Source organism: Vipera ursinii (assembly GCF_947247035.1).
Source record: "Vipera ursinii genome assembly, chromosome: 1".
Classification (NCBI taxonomy): Eukaryota; Metazoa; Chordata; class Lepidosauria; order Squamata; family Viperidae; genus Vipera; species Vipera ursinii.
In genome coordinates, this window is record NC_139512.1 from 116100309 (window position 1) to 116120172 (window position 19864).

Genomic DNA, 19864 nt, shown 5'->3' on the forward strand with positions numbered 1-19864 from the left:
GTGGCTTTTCAATATTTCCTTCTTGTAACTTTAATATCCCTTTATTTTTTGTTTTCACAATTTATATCCCAACCATCTCCCAAGTTTATTTGGTTGCAAATTCAAAATTTTGCACAATCCATCTTTATTTCCATCTCTCTTACTGTTAACATAATTGCCTTTACAGAAGCTTAATTTGGTGAGTAATACTTGACATTCCCTGGGGATTTTAAAATTCCTTTTATCTCATCCAAAATCATTTGTATTTTTTCTTGCCTTTTCTTTTTAAATTCATTATTACATAATGTGAAATATCCTCTTATAAAAGCTTCATTTATATACCAAACCACCCTTACTTCTGTGCCTTTATTATTCTAAAATTCCCTCAATTATTTTTTACAATCCTATAGCATTGTTTCTTTTTGTAACATCATCTCATCAAATCTCCACCTAAAAGATGCAGTTTTCCTTTTAAAAGTTAGAACCTCTAGATCAGGGGTGTCAAACTCGCAATGTCACGTGACGCGACTTTTTTCCCATTGCCAGCAATGGGGCGGGCACGGTTTCGGCATGACGCATCCGGCCCACGGGCGGGCAGTTTGACACCCCTGCTCTAGATCAAGGGTTCCCAACCCCCGGTCTGTGGACCAGTACTGGGCCGCAGAATGCCAGCAACTGGGCCACACAAACAAGCAAAACCCCAATCTGTGCGATGCAGGCAGCACACCATACCATGCACCTTCTGGTCCGTGGAAAAACCTCTCTCCATGGAACTGGTCCCTGGTGCCAAAATGTTGGAGACCACTGCTCTAGATTATATTCTGAAAGTCTTTGATAACGTCTGAACTTTATAAACATTATCTAACCTCTTAAAAATTCAAATCATATCCATTCTTAAAAAAGATGTCTCTCTGAAAAATAATTGTACTCTTTTGACTCACCATTTTTGTATCTCCATACATCAACAAGCTCCAAATTATCCATTAAATAGATAAAAAATCTTTGGTAATTTACCCTGTGTACTTTTAACATTTTTCTCAGAAGCTTTATCTTTCTGTGGGGGAACCATTCCATTTCAATTTCCAAAGAGTTTTAAAAATGTTAATATGTTTAGTGCCCATCATGTGGGTTGCTTTTTTTGATGTCTTGTAACTGTTGTGGCATTTGATTGGTCATATGTCATATGTCCATTAACACTTCTTCGAGTTTTAAATTTTTTTTATCAAAATATTTCTTGCTTTCTACACAGAGTGTAGTTTGAATCCCTGTTGTTTAAAAGTAAAAATCACTCCTTCCAATCTATCCCATCTAAATGGAATTTTGTTTCTTCTGACTTTTCTGTCAAAAAAAATCCCTTTCTCTTGTGTAGTATTCTAGCTGGAATTTTCTTAAGTATAATTACATTTTTAGTATCAAACCACAATCTAAAATGCTGCTATAAAACTTGGATGTGTGGTCTTCTTTGTGACAACTGCAGAAAGACATGCAGTTGTTCCTTGGAACATTTCTTAATTTGGCAAAATGTATCTAAATCCTATAGACTTTATCAATCTGTTTCAGTGTCATCTTCTTCCCAGTCCAGGAAATTGGACAGAGTTCTAAGGCCCTTTTTAGGAATCAGATCCAAGATACTGCACATCCTCCATTTTTGTTTTGGATATAAAGGTAAAGGTTCCCCTGCACATGCGTGCTAGTCGTTTCCAACTCTAGGGGCCGGTGCTCATCTCCATTTCAAAGCTAAAGAGCCAGCGCTTGTCCGAGGACATCTCCGTGGTCATGTGGCCGGCATGACTAGACGCCAAAGGCGCACGGAACGCTGTTACCTTCCCACTGTAGTGGTCCCTATTTTTCTACTTGCATTTTTACGTGCTTTCGAACTGCTAGGTTGGCAGAAGCTGGGACGAGTAACAGGCGCTCACTGTTACACGGCACTTCGGATTCGACCCGCCAAACTGCCAACCTTCTGATCAACAAGCTCAGCGTCCTAACTCACTGAGCCACTGCGTCTCTTTGTTTTGGATATACAGTCATGGCCGAAATTGTTGGCACCCCAGAATTTTTTTTAGAAAATCAAGTATTTCTCACAGAAAAGTATTGCAGGAACACATGTTTTGCTATACACAGGTTTATTCCCTTTGTGTGTGTTGGAACACAACAAAAAAGGGAGGAAAAAAAGCAAATTTGACATAATGTCAAACAAAACTCCAAAAATGGGCCGGACAAAATTATTGGCACCCTTAACTTAATATTTGGTTGAACACCCTTTGGAAAAAATAACTGAAATCAGTCGCTTCCTATAACCATCAATAAGCTTCTTACACCTCTCACCCGGAATTTTGGACCACTCTTCCTTTGCAAACTGCTCCAGGTCTCTCTTATTGGAAGGGTGCCTTTTCCCAACAGCAATTTTAAGATATCTCCACAGGTGTTCAATGGGATTCAGATCTGGACTCATTGCTGGCCACTTCAGAACTCTCCAGCACTTTCTTGCCATCCATTTCTGGGTGCTTTTTGACGTATGTTTGGGGTCATTGTCCTGCTGGAAGACCCAAGATCTCGGACGCAAACCCAGCTTTCTGACACTGGGCTCTACAGTGCGACCCAAAATCCTTTGGTAATCCTAAGATTTCATGATGCCTTGCACACATTCAAGGCACCCAGTGCCAGAGGCAGCAAAACAACCCCAAAACATCATTGAACCTCCACCATATTTCACTGTAGGTACTGTGTTCTTTTCTTTGTAGGCCTCATTTCATTTTCGGTAAACAGTAGAATGATGTGCTTTACCAAAAAGCTCTATCTTGGTCTCAACTGTCCACAAGACATTTTCCCAGAAGGATTTTGGCTTACTCAAGTACATTTTGGCAAACTAATCTTGCTTTTTTATGTCTCTGTGTCAGCAGTGGGGTCCTCCTGGGTCTCCTGCCATAGCGTTTCATTTCATTTAAATGTTGACGGATAGTTCGCGCTGACACTGATGCTCCCTGAGCCTGCAGGACAGCTTGCATTCCTTTGGAACTTGTTTGGGGCTGCTTATCCACCATCCTGCGTTGCAACCTTTCATCAATTTTTCTCTTCTGTCCACGACCAGGGAGATTCGCTACAGTGCCATGGGTTGCAAACTTCTTGATAATGTTGCACACTGTGGACAAAGGCAAATCTAGATCTCTGGAGATGGACTTGTAACCTTGAGATTGTTGATATTTGTCCACAATTTTGGTTCTCAAGTCCTCAGACAGTTCTCTTCTCCTCTTTCTGTTGTCCATGCTTAGCGTGGCACACACAGACACACAATGCAAAGACTAAGTGAACTTCTCTCCTTTTTATCTGCTTTCAGGTGTGATTTTTATATTGCCCACACCTGTTACTTGCCCCAGGTGAGTTTAAAGAAGCATCACATGCTTGAAACAATCTTGTTTACCCACAATTTTGAAAGGGCGCCAATAATTTTGTCCGGCCCATTTTTGGAGTTTTGTTTGACATTATGTCCAATTTGCTTTTTTTCCTCCCTTTTATGTTGTGTTCCAATACACACAAAGGGAATAAACATGTGTATAGCAAAACATGTGTTCCTGCAATACTTTTCTGTGAGAAATACTTGATTTTCTGGAAAAATTTCTGGGGTGCCAACAATTTCGGCCATGACTGTACAAGCATACCGGTACATATATAAAAATTTGAACTAAAGTTGATAAACAGGTGCTGAAATAGTTCCTTAACCAGGAGATAAAAATAATTTAAAATGTTAATCAACATTAATGCTTGCACATAGCCCCAAAGTCTAAGAGTTATAGCTCACAGATCTGAGAAATGTTAAATATAATAAAAATGATTGTGCAATATCTTACATTCACAGTGACTGATGGATTACTGTATTATATGCCCAATAAAGGAAAGAAAATTCAAATGGAAAATCCAGTCCTCCGATTTACTAAGTAGAAATTAGAACAGACTCTTGCCTACAAGAAAATGGAAAACCAGGAAAGGAATGGACGAATGCCAGAAATCAGATGCATCTGAAAACTGAAAAGGCAGTTTATAGAATTTAATGTAAAGCATTGTAAACAGAGGTAGAAAGCCCATTTTGCAACCAGGGAACACACTTTTAAAATTCAGCTACTAAGGGATCCAGATTGAATGGATATTCCTAGGAACAGCTGAGCTAGAATCTTTGAATAGAAGAATCCAAACAAGGGTTTGAGATAAATTTTACTTTAAAAAAATGCAAAGAAATCACAGCTGCTATTTGAAAGTTTATAACCAAACTTCAGTAAAAACAAACTTGGGTAGTTCTGGATGCCATAAAGAAAAGACAATGACCAAAGCTATCACTGTTGTAAAGCTGTTTTGTAATGTTTGTTTTTCCCTTTTGCTACCCTGGTGAATAATATTGGTAAAGTTTCCCACTATTTTGAAGCACAAACATATATGAAGACTGGAATACAAACATGTAAGTAGGCATATTAAAGGAACCCCCTTAAATTTTTCCTAAAAATCTAAACCCATATCTAATATACAGCTAGAGAAAATGCTGGATTTTATTACTTATGTTAATAAATGTTTTATATGAAACTTATAACAGTAGATAAAGAATCTAACTTTTTTTTTTAAAAAAAATAATGTCTCAGTGAATGAGAGAAGCAGCTTATAATATCTTGTTGGGAGAAACTATTGTTAATCTGTATTTTACGGTATTTTAACAGAAAATGAACCAACCTTGTTAACAAAATATGTAAGCTTTAACTTTTGCTATATCACAACCTCCTATACCAGACATGTCAAACACAAGGCCCGGGGGCCAGATCCGGCCCGCAAAGTGGTTTCATGTGGCCCGCGAAGCCATCCTGGAAACAGTGAGGGAACGGCCCCCACTGCCTTGGCCCTGGCCCAGAGACCCTCCAATCTGTCCCACTCCTGCCCAGGCCCCCATAGGCACCCTTGATGCGAACGATGTAGAGCTGGCCACGCCCACCCAGTAGGCCATACACACTCTAGCCATGCCCACCCAGTAGGCCACACCCACCCTGACCATACCCACCCGGCCCCCTGAGGGCAACCGCAGTGCTGATGCCGCCCTCAATGAAATTGAGTTTGACATCCCTGTCCTATACATTGCTCTCAAAAAGCTTAACATTTTACACCAGTTAGTGGTATTTAGATGTTAGGATGTGATTAATTATATCTGAAACATGCTGTATCAGCCATCAGCTTCAAACAACCTCATAATTCAGTATAACCTCTAAGTGACTCCTGCCTGTGATTAAATCATATACCAGATCTGAAACTTCTTTATAGATGGATTCTGAATTTTTTACTTCTCACATCATAGTTCAGCATTTTTAAATAAAATTATTCAGTCTTATATATTAATTCCAAAGGAATGCTTTAATTCCAAACCAAAATTAACTTGAAGATAAAATGTTTTCTCCTATATAAAATAGGGAGTTTCTTAAAGCAATGTGAGGTGAGATGGGAAGCATGCACTCTGCCCATTCTCTTATTTTAGTTCCCAAGGCACAGCAAGCAGTTATTTCAAATGATTATCTTTTTAGTTATTTCACAGTTCACACCAGTCTAACATATTTAAAATAAGAACAAGACCTGTTCTTATCTTCTCTGAGTGTAGAACATAGAGAAATTATAGGAAAAGAGTTTATGAATAAATTATAGAAGACTTTGATAACAGAATTGATTTTGGGTTGTGGTATAAGCTATTAAACATATGCAAACAAAGTCCAAATGTGTTCATGCAAAGACTAGATCCCCATTTATTAGAGATGCTTCAATTTGGATTCCTGCATTAGATTCATTGCTCTAAATGCCCTTGTTCAAGTTTAAATAATTTGATAAAAATAATGTAAAGTTTTTAAATTTTTTCCTTTCTGTTAAATTTCCAGTTTTAAAAACCCTTCTGCACATTAGCCTTCAGCTACTGTATTTTACCATGCAGACATTTTTTGTCTTATACTTAATCTTTTCCTGCAAGGGACATATGTGTATACATAAGGGAGTACAGGACAGCTTCCTGATGATATCTGACAGTTGAATATCAGGAATGCCTTTTAAAGATCTTACTCCCCCAATGGGCACTTTTACACTCATACAAATTAAATTTAATCACAAAAATTAGTTTGCTTGTTCCAAGAAGTGTGACAATCAGAATTTTTAGAGACTATAGTACATATCTCTTTAATGATTCTGAAATAGAGTACTAAGATGCTATGTAGAAATATTATTCACCAACCTTCATGTTCTTGTTTAAAACTGTTATTGTTTGAATTGATGAATTTCACACACAGTTATATTTTCATTTTATATGCTGATTAAAAGAAAAAGCTAAGAGTCAAGAAGGCAAATTAATCTGTTTAAAAGAAAGAACCTGATGGTATAAAAGAATTTATACCCAATGATATAAAGGAATTGAAAACTTCATGGAATAACAATGTGCCATCCCACCATTTCATTCTTGTGACAGATGTTAGAGACAACTGTATCTAAAACTAAACCAACTATTTTCACATGAGTTATTTTGAAATTGTGCCATATTCTGTTTTGAGGCTGTATTATATTTCATACTCTTAAGTCCAACTAAGCCAGGTGTGTAACTTTGTCATTCTAAACTACATGTTGGAATAGATGGAGCAAAAAAATGCTGATACTTTTTATTATACAGCTTACCCTTCAATATATTATGCAAATTCTGAATTGTAGTTGCTGTTCAGAATGGGAAAAAGGAAACCAGATGCCACTTAAATTTGGAAGGGATAAATCACTACAGTGACTGACCATCAAGTTAAATTAAATTGAATTTGTAGAAGGTTTAGTATAAAATACTGAAAGATATCAGAATGCCTGCTCTTGTTCTAGGTCAAGGGTGTCAAACTCGTAACGTCATGTGACGTGTTGCGACTTTTCCCCCCATTGCTGGCAATGGGGTGGGTGCGGTTTTGGCATGACACATCCGGCAGTTTGACACCCCTGTTCTAAGTGGAAAGCCATCCATCATTACCAACTGGCTCAAGAGCTAACAACAAAATTACCTACACTATCACTATTAAAGGCTTATCCACAACTTGTGTTAAGTAACAGATTAATCCAGGTAGCTTAATCACTATAAGGCTCTAAATACATACATTTGTAAGAGGTAAGTATCATTCAAAATAAACTGCAGGTATAGTTATTCTCCAAAAAAGTTAGTTAGGCTATATTCACATAACATAGCTAACAAGGTTTGCTGCTATCCTGGGGTAAACATTTACTCCAGGAATATGATGGCAGACAAATGAGGAGGAGAGCAGCCATCTTTGCAGGAGGTCCAGCTATCAGGAAAGTAGCTGGGAAACTGTCACTTCCTGCTTTATGTTCCTTAAGGAAAAAGAAAAAACTGTGATAACCTGATAAGGGCTGGTGTAGAAAAGAAAAGAGATTATGCATCTGCTATCGTTCTAACTGCCCCTAATGGCCAAAGGAGTGGGGAATGAAAAGAAGAAAGCTCTGAGATAAGGAGCACTTACAGGTGCCCCATTTTTGTGAAACCAGTCTAGGCAATTCTCTCTTTAATAGAAGGGAAGTATCAAAACATTAGGGACGCGGTGGCTCAGTGGGTTAGGATGCTGAGCTTGTTGATCGAACGGTCAGTAGTTTGGCGGGTCGAATCCCGAGTGCCGCGTAACAGAGTGAGCGCCTGTTACTCATCCCAGCTTCTGCCAACCTAGCAGTTCGAAAGCACGTAAAAATGCAAATAGAAAAAGAGGGACCACTACGGTGGGAAGGTAACAGCGTTCCGTGTGCCTTTGGCATCTAGTCATGCCGGCCACATGACCACGGAGACGTCCTCGGACAAGCGCTGTCTCTTCGGCTTTGAAACGGAGATGAGCACTGGCCCCTAGAGTTGGAAACGACTAGCACACATGTGCGGGGGAACCTTTATCTTTATCAAAACATTGTTAACTATCCTTCCTATTGCATACAACCTAGGATGGTTAATTCAAAACAACTTTCTCTAACAATAAACAGATTAGGTTATGGGTGCATTACATGTGAACTACCATTTGATTTAAACATTTCACCCAAACTCAGCTTTAAAATAGCTTTTATTTCTACTGCAACAATTTGGTTTAATTTTTCTCTACTAATACACTACAAATAGCTACCAAAACCTTCCATTGCATCATGTCATTGTCTGCATACCTGCTATTACCTATTCACTTTCTTATCAGCAGCAAAACAAGTTTCTCCTCATACATAGGCTTTTCATTACAAAAATCAGCAAATGTCCTTATCTTGTCTGCCTTCTGTGCTATATGAGCCAAGGCCACCTAACAACTGGATGATAGCTAGGAAGTATATACAAATATAACCTATTCCTTTACTTTATACTTTTCCTAGCCAAAAGCCTCCTTTATAAACAAATTCTCCTTTATAAACAAATTGTGTTGGTCTCAGTCTAAACACCATGCATATAAACTATTAAAATATATTTATTCTTCTAATATACAAAAGCAACATGAAATTCTTACATGCGTGGGCAATTGTTAATTTATTAAAAATAAAATTGAAAAGGTATTAGTGCAAAACAAATAAAAACATCAGTATCAAAACCACTTCTGGGAATAGAAATTTAGACAGTCTGAGAAGGTTCTCAGAGCACCCATCTTACCACTAATAAAAGCAATTTTAGAAAAATCTCTAAAGATTACTCCAATGAAGAGACATAACTCAGAGGGAGGTGTCCCTCTGACTGAGCTTTGCCCTCCAGGTTTCTGTGTGTTACATCGGCCACGGGCTCAGGGCAGGGGCGGTGGGGTGGCGGTAGTTATATGGGAGACCTTATGTCCGCGGGAGACCACTATTGTACAGATAGGCGGGAGTGAATCCCTCCTCCTGAAGTGTGGCCCTGGGGCTCAGTTGGGCTTGTTGCTAACATACCTGGTGCCCAGCTGTGTAGCAACGGCCCTGCCCGAGCTTCTCGTCCTCTCAGGGTTGACGGTTGAGTTTCCCAGACTTATAGTTCTGGGCGACTTTAACCTGCCTTCTCTGGGAGGGTCGTCTGAGTTGGCCCGGGAGTTCATGGCCTCCATGACAGCCATGGACCTGACCCAAGTAATTCAGGGTCCAACTCATGGGGGAGGACACACTCTCGACCTAGTTTTCTTATCTGGGCAGTGGTTTGATGATCTGGGAGGGGGCTCGCCAACTATTGTCCCCCTGTCATGGTCCGATCATCACCTCCTGCGGTTGGTCTTCCCCTATGCCACCCCCCGCTGCTGGGCTGCGGAACCGACCAGGTGGTTCCGCCCCAGGCGCCTAATGGATCAGGAACGGTTCCAGACGGCGCTTGGGTCTATACCTATCCCCCTCGCTCACAGCCTGGCCGATGCCTTGGTGGTGCCTGGGAAAGGGCTGCCACCGAGGCGCTCGACCGTGTTGTACCCTTGCGACCCCTGACCCGGCGCAGATCCCGGTGGGCTCCATGGTTTTCTGTGGAGCTCCGGGAGATGAAGCGTCGGAGACGAGGTCTAGAGAGCTGTTGGAGATCCAGACGGTCTGAGTCTGACCGGTTGCGGTTAAGAACCTTTACAAGGTCTTATCTCACGGCAATGAGGACAGCGAAGTCTAATTACTTCGCTGCCCTCATCGCATCCGCAGATAATCGCCCAGCCGCCCTGTTTAGGGTGACTCACTCCCTCCTTAATCAGGAGGTGAAGGAGGAGCCCTTGCAGGGGCGAGCCGAGGAGTTTAGCTATCATCTGACGGACAAAATCGCTCAGATTCAAGCCGGTTTGGATTCTGACTGGGCAGAGACTGACGGGAAGGAATCCAGCGGTCTAGAGAATGTTACCTGGGGTGAATTCGATCCTGTGACCCCAGATGAGGTGGACAGGATCGTGAGGAGACTGAGTTCTGCCACATGTTTATTGGACCCGTGCCCCTCCTGGCTGGTATATGCAACCCGGGAGGAGACACGAGGCTGGTTCCAGGCAGTAATAACTGCTTCCTTGAGGGAGGGTACCTTCCCTGTCGCCTTGAAGGAGGCGGTGGTGAGGCCCCTCCTCAAGAAGCCTGCCCTAGACCCAGCTATTTTGAACAACTATCGTCCAGTCTCCAACCTTCGCTTTCTTGCGAAGGTGGTTGAGAGCGAGGTGGCACTTCAGCTCCCTCTGTTCCTGGAGGAAACTGATTATCTGGACCCATACCAATCGGGCTTCAGGACCGGGTACAGCACGGAGACGGCATTGGTTGCACTGGTGAATGATCTCTGCTGGGCTCGGGACAGGGGTTGTTCCTCTGTCCTAGTCCTATTAGACCTCTCAGCGGCTTTTGATACCATCGACCATGGTATCCTACCGCGGCGTCTCAGGGGGTTGGGAGTGGGAGGCACCGTTTTGCAGTGGTTCTCCTCCTACCTCCTGGACCGCTCGCAGTCGGTGTTGACGGGAGGGCAGAGTTCCGCCCCGAGGCCTCTCGTTTGTGGAGTTCCTCAGGGGTCGGTCTTCTCTCCCCTCTTGTTCAACATCTATATGAAGCTGCTGGGTGAGCTCATTCGTGGTTTCGGGGTGGGGTATCATCAGTATGCTGATGATACCCAGCTTTTTCTTTCCACCCCGAACCAACCCAGTGATGCCCTCGACGTGATGTCCCGTTGCCTGGAAGCGGTCCGGGTTTGGATGGGGAGAAACAGGCGTCTCAATCCTGCCAAGACTGAGTGGCTGTGTATACCGGCATCTCAGACTAACCAATCTTTTCCATCCTTAACTATGGGGGGTGAGGTGTTACCCCCCGTTGATAGGGCCCGCAACCTGGGTGTCCTCCTGGATTCATGGCTCAGTTTGGAAGATCATATAGGAGCCGTGGCCAAGGGAGCTTTTGCCCAGGTTCGCCTGGTGTGCCAGTTACGGCCCTATCTGGACCGAGATGCCCTACGCACAGTCACCCATGCGCTCGTGACCTCCAGGCTAGACTACTGCAATGCTCTCTACATGGGGCTGCCCCTGAGGACCACTCGGAGGCTTCAACTGGTGCAGAATGCAGCCGCGCGAGTTGTAATGGGAGTCTCCCGATACTCCCATGTAACACCTCTTCTCCGCGAGCTGCATTGGCTTCCAGTTGCCCTCCGGGTGAGATTCAAGGTGCTGGTGATGACCTATAAAGCCCTAAATGGCTTGGGTCCGGGATATCTGAGGGAACACCTGCTGCCGGCATCAAGTTCCCATTGTCCTGTGCGCTCCCACAGGGAGGGCCTCCTCAGGGTACCGCCAGTCAAGGATTGCTGACAGGCAATCCACAGGGGGAGGGCATTCTCTGTGGGCGTGCCTGCCCTATGGAATCAACTGCCAACAGGAATCAACTGCCAACGGAACTCCGGACTGCCCCCGACCTTCGTTCATTTTGCCGGGATCTAAAAACCTGGCTCTTTGAGCTATCTGGTCTGGACTGAGGGGTTTAATGTTTTTAAATTGTGATTTAATTTTTATGGCTAGACTTAATTTAATTTAATTTAAATTTTATATTGGATTGTTTTTAAATTTTGCCTTGTAAACCGCCCTGAGTCCTTTGGGAATAGGGCGGTATATAAACCAAATAAATAAATAAATAAATACCGATATGACATTTTGTGTAAAGAAATCGCTACAACAAATTTCACTGAATTGCAGACTTCCTAGATCAGACATGTCAAACACAAGGCCCGGGGGCCGGATGCGGCCCGCAAAGTGGTTTCATGCGGCCCGTGACGCCATCCTGGAAACAGTGAGGGAACGGCCCCCACTGCCTTGGCCCTGGCCCAGAGACCCTCCTCCTGCCAGAGACCCTCAGATCTGTCCCACTCCTGCCCGCCCACCTCATAGGCACTCTTGATGCGAACAATGTAGAGCTGGCCACGCCCACCCAGTAAACCATATGCACTCTAGCCACGCCCACCCAGTAGGCCACGCCCACCCTGGCCATACCCACCCGGCCCCCTTGAGGGCAACCGCAATGCTGATGCGGCCCTCAATGAAATTGAGTTTGACACCCCTGTCCTAGATGAAAGCATGGGATCTATACTATTTTAGTTACCGAGCCAAAATAAAGCTTCTCCCCAACAACTCTAGAAAAGTAATAAATACTGTTCATTTTTCTTTTATGTGGGGAAAAATGGAAACGGAGTTCAAATATGGAAGAACGTGCACAAACCGGAGTATAAAACTATCAGCAATGAAAGTAAACGCTCTGACAAATAGCACCCAACGACTTTTCCTCTCGAGCACCTACATTAAACTGCTTAGGGAAAAAATGATTGTAAGATCTCTTTTTTTTTCCACAAAGAGCGATCAGTACACTAATACAAAATGCAGAGCTCGAAGAAGGAACCCAACTCCCTCCCTTTCTACGAGACACCGGCGGTGCCTATACATCCCCTTGCGCCCCTCGAGATGTAGCCTACAACTATGAGCTCCAGCTCAATAGTAAGTACCGTACCTAACAAGTTATCCTTGAGGTGCAGCTTGGAGAGAGTTCACTGGGTAACTAAAGATCAAGGCTTTGGAAGCAGAAAAGAGGGAAAGGGGGTCATCGGCACAAAGTTTGGAGGAGTATCTTATCCATCCACCAGTTTTACACACCGGCAGGGCAAACTACCACTCGCGAGCAATAAAAACTCGGGAGTGGGGTGGGGAACCTTCCCAACTCAGACACGGCAAGCAGGCGGCGACGGAGCCCGTTCGGGGTGTGACAAAGAGCAGCCGAAACCCCCGGGGAAAAGAGAGGTGCGAGGCGGCGTCTTATTCGTGGGAGAGGCCCTCGGGCAGAAGTGGCACTCGCGGAAAAGGAGGGAGAAAAAGTACAAGGGAAAGGGGGCGAGAACCTCCCTCACCTCTCGCTCTTTTGGATCCCGAAGAAGAGCCGAGAGCCGTTAGGCCCACGGAGCCGTCACTCCACGGGCGAGGAAGGACCCTTCTTCACGTCCGCCACTGCCTAAAGAGGAGAAGAAGCTCTTCCTTTGCCGTCTTCAGCCTTTAGCACCTAGCCGCAGGAGCCGTCCCTTTCAGTCGCCGAGCCTTCGGCTGCCGCTCCGGGAAACCAGGTACTCGGTCGAACGCTCGACCCAAGCAGTCACAAGAAACACCAGCACGGGAAGTAGGGCGCGCATGCGCGTTCTCAAACCCGTTCGGGCTCGCCGGTTGGTCAGCCTGCTGCCCGTAGGAGGAGCTCCAAAGCCGGAGCTAGAGAAAAAGTGGCTATTCGCGTGGGTGGGAGTGACGTTAGGCGTCTGCAAGCATCCGGACCAATAGTTTGCTTGATAATGTTAGGAGGGCGGGGAATAGGTCACAATGGGCATGCGTGAATCATAGAGAGTTTGCTGCTTTTTTTTTTTTTTCTCTTTTCATTTTACACTCGAGGGGTTGAGTGAGGCTCGCGGTGCGGAACCTTTGAAGAATTTGCAAAAAGAGATTCCTCTGCAGATTAAACTGTTCAGAATTGTCTTGAGCAGAACCTTCGGCTTTATTTCTGATAGAGGGTATCATACATATAGCAAACATGTTTCTAGTCCAAAATAATTTTTTATACTTCTGCTAACCGATATGAATGAAAAGAAATACATGTGACACCCCGCCCCGCCCCTCCCCCGGTAGTCCCATAGTTGTAACTTCAGAGTTTTTAATTCTGTATTACTTTTGAAAACCTGTATTATAATTAGTATTGGTCCAATGTGCCTAAAAATAAGCACGATCATTCCACTTACACGTTTGGCAAGTTTTTTTTCCCCCCAATTAACACTGAACTTTCATTTATTTGCATTCCTGTGCACTAGAAAAACACAGCTAAGAAATGAAATTTGCAGAATGATCACTTGGTTCTCTCTAAAACCAATGTGAAGTTATTCTTTGAAGCTATCTGTAGAAACTGTTATTTAAGTGATTCTGCACATACAGGTAGTCTTAGACTGGCACTAAAATTTCTGTTGCTAAGCGAAACATTTGTTAAGTGAATTTTGCCCCATTTTACGACTTTTCTTGCCACAGTTGTTAAGTGAATCACTGCAGTTGTTAAATTAGTAACATGGTTTTTAAGTGAATCTGACTTCCCCACTGACTGCATTTCAGAAGGTTGCAAAAGGTAATTATATGACCTCGGGACAGTGCAACTGAACAAGTTGTCAAATATCCGAATTTTGATTACTTAACGATGGGCATGCTGCAATGGTTGTTAAGTGTGAAAAACTGCCATAAGTCACTTTTTTCAGTGCCATTGTAACTGAATGGTCACTAAATGAACTGTTGTAATTCAAGGACTACCTGGATAGAATGTGACTGACAATTATCACGGCTACAGATTTTTCTTCTTCCACCTAGTACAACTAAATTTCTATTACTTAATGTATTTTTCTTTTGGAAGGTAATTTTTTGAATGGCTCATAAGCAGCTATTTTCCTGTTCAGAATAAAGAGGCTCGGATTGTCTTTATATCATTCACTATCACTATTGCACTGTGCCTCTCTTGTGTCAGAGGGGAGTGTTCCTATTTTCAAGGAATGGGGATCTAGGCCTCCCTGTTGCTGGTTAAAAAATAAATTCCAACTTCATTCAATCAGAGACATATAGGTGGTCCTTAGCTTACGACCATAATTGAGCCCAAAATTTCTGTTGCTAAGCAAGACAGTTAAGTGAGTTTTGCTCCATTTTATAACCTTTCTTGCCACAGCTGTTAAGTGAATCACTGCAGTTTTTAAATGAGTAACACGGTTAAGTAAATCTGGCTTCCTCATTGACTTTGCTTGTCAGAAAATTGCAAAAGGACATTGTTGGGAGATTGCAACTGTCATAAACATGAGACAGTTGCCAAGCAACAGAATTTTGATCATATGATCATGGGGATGCTACAAAGGTTGTAAGTGTGAAAAATGGTCATAAGTCACTTTTTTCAGTGCTGTTATAACTTTGAACAATCACTAAATGAATAGTTGTAAGTCAAGGACTACCTATACAGAACACAACAGAATAGTCTGGAGATTAAGGGAATATAGCAGGTGTCCAGATTCAAGGTTCAAAAATTGCCTTTTAGCCTAACAACAGTTGTTTTCCATAATAACTCTACCCTGCTATATTAAAAACGCTGTTTGTTATCTTTTGTCTGGTATTTGTCTATATCTATATATGAGGTTGAAGTTATCTATAGATATACCTTCCATCAGGTTATGGTTGGCTTATTTAGAGCAAAGGTAATTTTGGCTCAGGGAGGATTTTAATAGGAGTTGATGTTAAATTGTAATTGCAAAATAATGACTGTTTTCTCTTGTGAATTCAATTCTTGCACTTTAGAAAGCATAGTGCTACAAAATTGGTGCAGACCTATGCCAGTATGAAGTGAACTACTGTTGTAATATATGTTTTCAGAAAATTATTTTGTTCAATAATGCTGATTTTAAAGATGCAGCCACATTGGAGAGATACAGAAATGTGTAATGCAATTAATAAATTGGAAAGAATAAGAAGAGGAAAAAAGAAGCTGTTCTATGAATTTCATATCCCTAATACTCTGAAGAATAAAGAAAAATGATAAAGAATTATTCTAGGTTTTTTTAGTACATGATTTTCACCATGGTGGGTCATGGTCAAAATAACCCATTTTATTAGTTTATTTGTTTCCATGTTAAAATTACTTTGTTTTTGCAAAATCTCTTAATATCTTTTTATCTGATAATTGAAAATATATTTGGGCTGCAAGACAGTCTGTTAAAGGAGGAATTAAGCATGTTACAAGGCTTTTGAAACTTTTAAACAAATTGACCATTACACCAATTTGGAACTGGCAGATTGGAAATTGCCATACAGTATATTTTACATATAGATGTCATGACTACTGGCCAGAAGACTTGCTTCAAGAGCCAAACAGAATACTTGCTTTACAGCTTTTGTCAGCAGAAAATTGAGTCATATGAAATAAAGTTACCAAGCCTACAAGTGTAATTTCAGACACTATGACAGAATAACTTCCTATTTAGTAACCATAAAATGATGACTGATAACCTACTTACATAAATACTATCATTTGAAAACTATACCTGGCATCAGTAGACTTATTGCTCTACATCAGGCATGTCAAACTCGCGACGTCATGTGACATCGTGTAACGTATTGCGACTTTTTCCCCATTGCCGGCAATGGGGTGGGCACGGTTTCAGCATGATACATCTGGCCCACAAGCTGGCAGTTTGACTTGTATGATCTAAGATGGCAGCGCCTGGAATGGCTGCGGCTGCATTGGCTCTTGAAGGCGAATAGTTTTGGGAGGGATAGTAAGGGCTATAGGCCACATGATCAGGAAGATTTTAATGTGTTTGAGCAACATGGTGGAACTAAGGTGACATACGACATACGACCGACAATCTTTGCTGGTTTCTAGTTGGTTTCAAGTTTCTGGTTGTTTTGGAACTGTTGGTGAGACCGTTAAAAGTCGTTGGCAGTTTGAATTTGTTCTACCAGCAGCAGGATCTGACTGCTGGCCCAGTGATGGATTCTATTGCAAATCAGGGCTGTTTCCAGAGGAGGCAGAGGAGGAGAGGACCTGGAGCTTATGGAGCGAAGGAACTGGATGAGGCTGTTGGCAGGCCCAGAGGAAGAGAGAGAGGCTTTTGGAGGAGTTGGTGGCAGCAGCAGCGTGCTCCAGGGGCGAAAAGAAGCAAGGCCTCTTTAAGGAAAAGGTGGAAGAGTCAGGATCAGAAAAAGGAAAGAAGGCGAGGTTATCAGAATACAAGCGAATTTGAGGGCTAATCCACATGGAGCCCCATTTCCATCTGTCCTGTGTGCCATCGTTCACTCCCTAGAGACTAAAATGGACAATGTGAAATTTGAGCGGGCCACGAACAAGAAGTATATATCGGAGCTGGTGACCCTTTGAGAGCTGTATGCGACGAAATTTCATTTTGATGTATGCTGATTGGTGTACATTCAAAGTGACAATAAAGTTATCATCTACATCTTGAGATTCTATAGTGATCAGGCAGAGCCAATGTATTTGAAGATTTTATTTATTTATTTATTTATTTATTTGATTTTTTTTAAAATTCCATTTATATCCCGCCCTTCTCCGAAGACTCAGGGCGGCTTACAAGCTTAGCAGTAGCCTTCATTCTATGTATATGCCTGCTTATTAGGGCTTTCACACACACACCCCCAAGCGGCATTATTACAAAGTCAGCTTATTGCCCCCAACAATGTGGGTCCTCATTTTACCTACCTCGGAAGGATGGAAGGCTGAGTCAACCTTGAGCCTGGTGGGATGCGAACCTGCACTAATTGCAGGCAGCTGGTGTTACTTAAGGAGGCATTAGCCCACTGCTCCACCAAGGCTCTTTGATTTGATTTGATTTGTATACCGCCCTTCTCCCTAAGGACTCAGGGCGGTGAACAGTGAACATAATAACAGAATGCACAAATAGTAAGATGCTATTCTGAGAGGAGGAGGAAGCAGTAATGCAGACAAAATTGCTGATATTCTCCAAAATTTGACAAGATTCCTAGAGAATGAAACAGATGGAAGTGACATCTGCAAACCACCTGTCCAAATTCTAGCTGCACTGCTGGATCAGCACCCTCACACCACCACTTACCACTCTCAAAGAACTCAGCTGAAAGCTCAAATCAGACTCTAGGCACTTGAGAAGGAGATAAGACCACATAGAGAAAATATATTTATTTATTTATTTATTTATTTATTTGGTTTCTATACCGCCCTATTCCCAAAGGACTCAGGGCGGTTTACAAGGCAAAATTTAAAAACATATATATATATACTATATAAATTTGTGCATGAATATAATTACTAGAGTGATACTACAGAAGTACCCCCTTGTTTTTTAATGCTTGGAACCAGCCATTCTTATCATTCGGCACAAAACCTCCCGGAATAAATGATGTACAGTAACTCATCAACATGGTGTGACAATTTTGAAGTATAGATTGCATTACACTATAGCTACAAATTAGCCTTTCCCCAGTGAAAAGCATCAGCAAACTAATAAAAGGCAATAGGATGCTAAAATATTTTGATTCACAACTGAATTCAGGGGTAGCATTTTAGCATGTAACTTTAGTCTCCAGAATCACAAAAGCTTGCCACATATAAATGGTGCATATTATTTTGAACAAGCTGGATGAATTTCTCTGAACATCTGTTAAGTGTGCAGAGTACAACAGGAAGAAGACAAGAAAGGTTCCACCTAAACTTTTTAAAATAATTTTCATTGAAGTTTAAAATTACAACAATAATAAAAATAATATCAACTAAAAAAAACAGTTAAAAGACCAAAGGGGGAAAAAAGGAGAAAAAAGAAAAAAATATGAGTTCGGAGAGCTGATCCATTCACTGGCTTCTCTTTCCATCACTGACATTGGCTCAGCTCTCTGCAGTGCTGATTTCAGTCTGCCATTGCTTCCCCAGGGATCCCCAGAAAGACTTCACCTAATCTCAGCTCACTTAAGACTCTGAATTTATTTTATCACCTGAATGAGTGTTCGACATAAATCATATTAGTTGTAGGACTGAACAAGCATGATACAGAAAAAGAATCAGCATCAGAATCTATATGGTGTTCTGGACTATATCAGGAGAATTCACTCCATCTTTGTATTTTGTAAGTGTCATCAAGATGAGAGGAATGAAGAGCAATCTTGTTTATAGATTATACACCTCCATAGTGCCATTTGAATTAAAGGAAAGTATTGCTGTACCTTAAAAATCAATCTGGATTAAGGTTAGACCAATTTAATGGTTATATTGTAGAAACTTTAAGACGGCACTATAATTATTGCACTGAAATCACTTTTGATATCATTAAATTTCCTAGAAACCAAGGAAGAGAAATATTCTTATACAGAAGTTTGCTGTTGAGGTGACAATATTTTAATAAAAGAGACTGTGACCATCTCCAAGTTAAAGTTGTTTATTTCTTGGATTTCATTCCCACCTGGGTAGCTAAATAAAGTTATCTTTATTTAACAGAGAATAGTGAGTTTTATCTAATGAGAAGAGTATTAAATAGATCTAGGAAGAACAAGCATTTTGTCAAGAGTTGTTTTAAGATGCTGCTGAAGTTCAGTAAATCATAATTTCCTGGATCAGCAGGGAGTCCTGAGTCATCTGATGAGAGGATTTTTGTTACTATTAAGAAAGAAGGGACAAAGGGGAGTATCTTGGCTACTTGAACACTGTGAAATCTGTTCATGGTTTTTTGCATGTAAAACTTTCTCTTTGCACTAACAGTTAACTAATATAGTGCAAAGTCAAAATAACTTGCAAGATTGTAAGATCTCTTTTTGTAAATTCAATTCTTATGGGTCCTAGAAATCATTGTGTTACATAGACAAGAACACAAATACTACTCATATTTTTGGAATTTATTAAAAGAGAATAGATTCAGACTTTAAAACTACAATTACAGTTTTTAAGAATTGGAACCTCAGTGCAAATAAAATTTCTAATCCTATAAAATTTTCTAATTATGCCTGCAAAATGCCAATACATCTATTCTTCAAATATTCTCCATCAATATGGGGAGGTCAGTGATAGAGGGATTATTCAAAATGTACATCACTAACTACTTCCATGTTTATACATTTTGGATGGATGCCTATAGAATGAACATATGAGACAAAATCCACTTCAGAACAAGAGGCTCAAGGAAAAATGCAAACCAAGTAGTTTCCAAGACCACAACTCTTTTATCTATTATATTGTTCATGAGTCAAAATCTATGAATCTTCTCAGATACATGTTTGAGAATTCTTTCTAATAAATGATAAAAAATAGAACTGTTTTTTTTCCCCTTTCAAATGACTCGGCTTCTACTGTACTCCCTTCTTATGTTTCTTTTCTGTTATCTCCATTTTGTACGGCAATTATTCCA

At 41.4% G+C, this 19864-nt stretch overlaps 1 protein-coding gene across 2 annotated transcripts in view; it reads right to left on the reverse strand.

The window, feature by feature from the left end:
* The window catches only part of ZDHHC5 (zDHHC palmitoyltransferase 5), a 51770-nt gene extending 38595 nt beyond the window's left edge, over positions 1-13175 (reverse strand). For both annotated transcript variants that reach the window (XM_083349289.1, XM_083349288.1), the window contains exon 1: positions 12833-13175. The gene's annotated coding sequence lies outside the window, so the exon portion shown is untranslated. The remainder of the gene's footprint in view (positions 1-12832) is intronic.
* Between the last annotated feature and the right edge of the window lie 6689 nt (positions 13176-19864).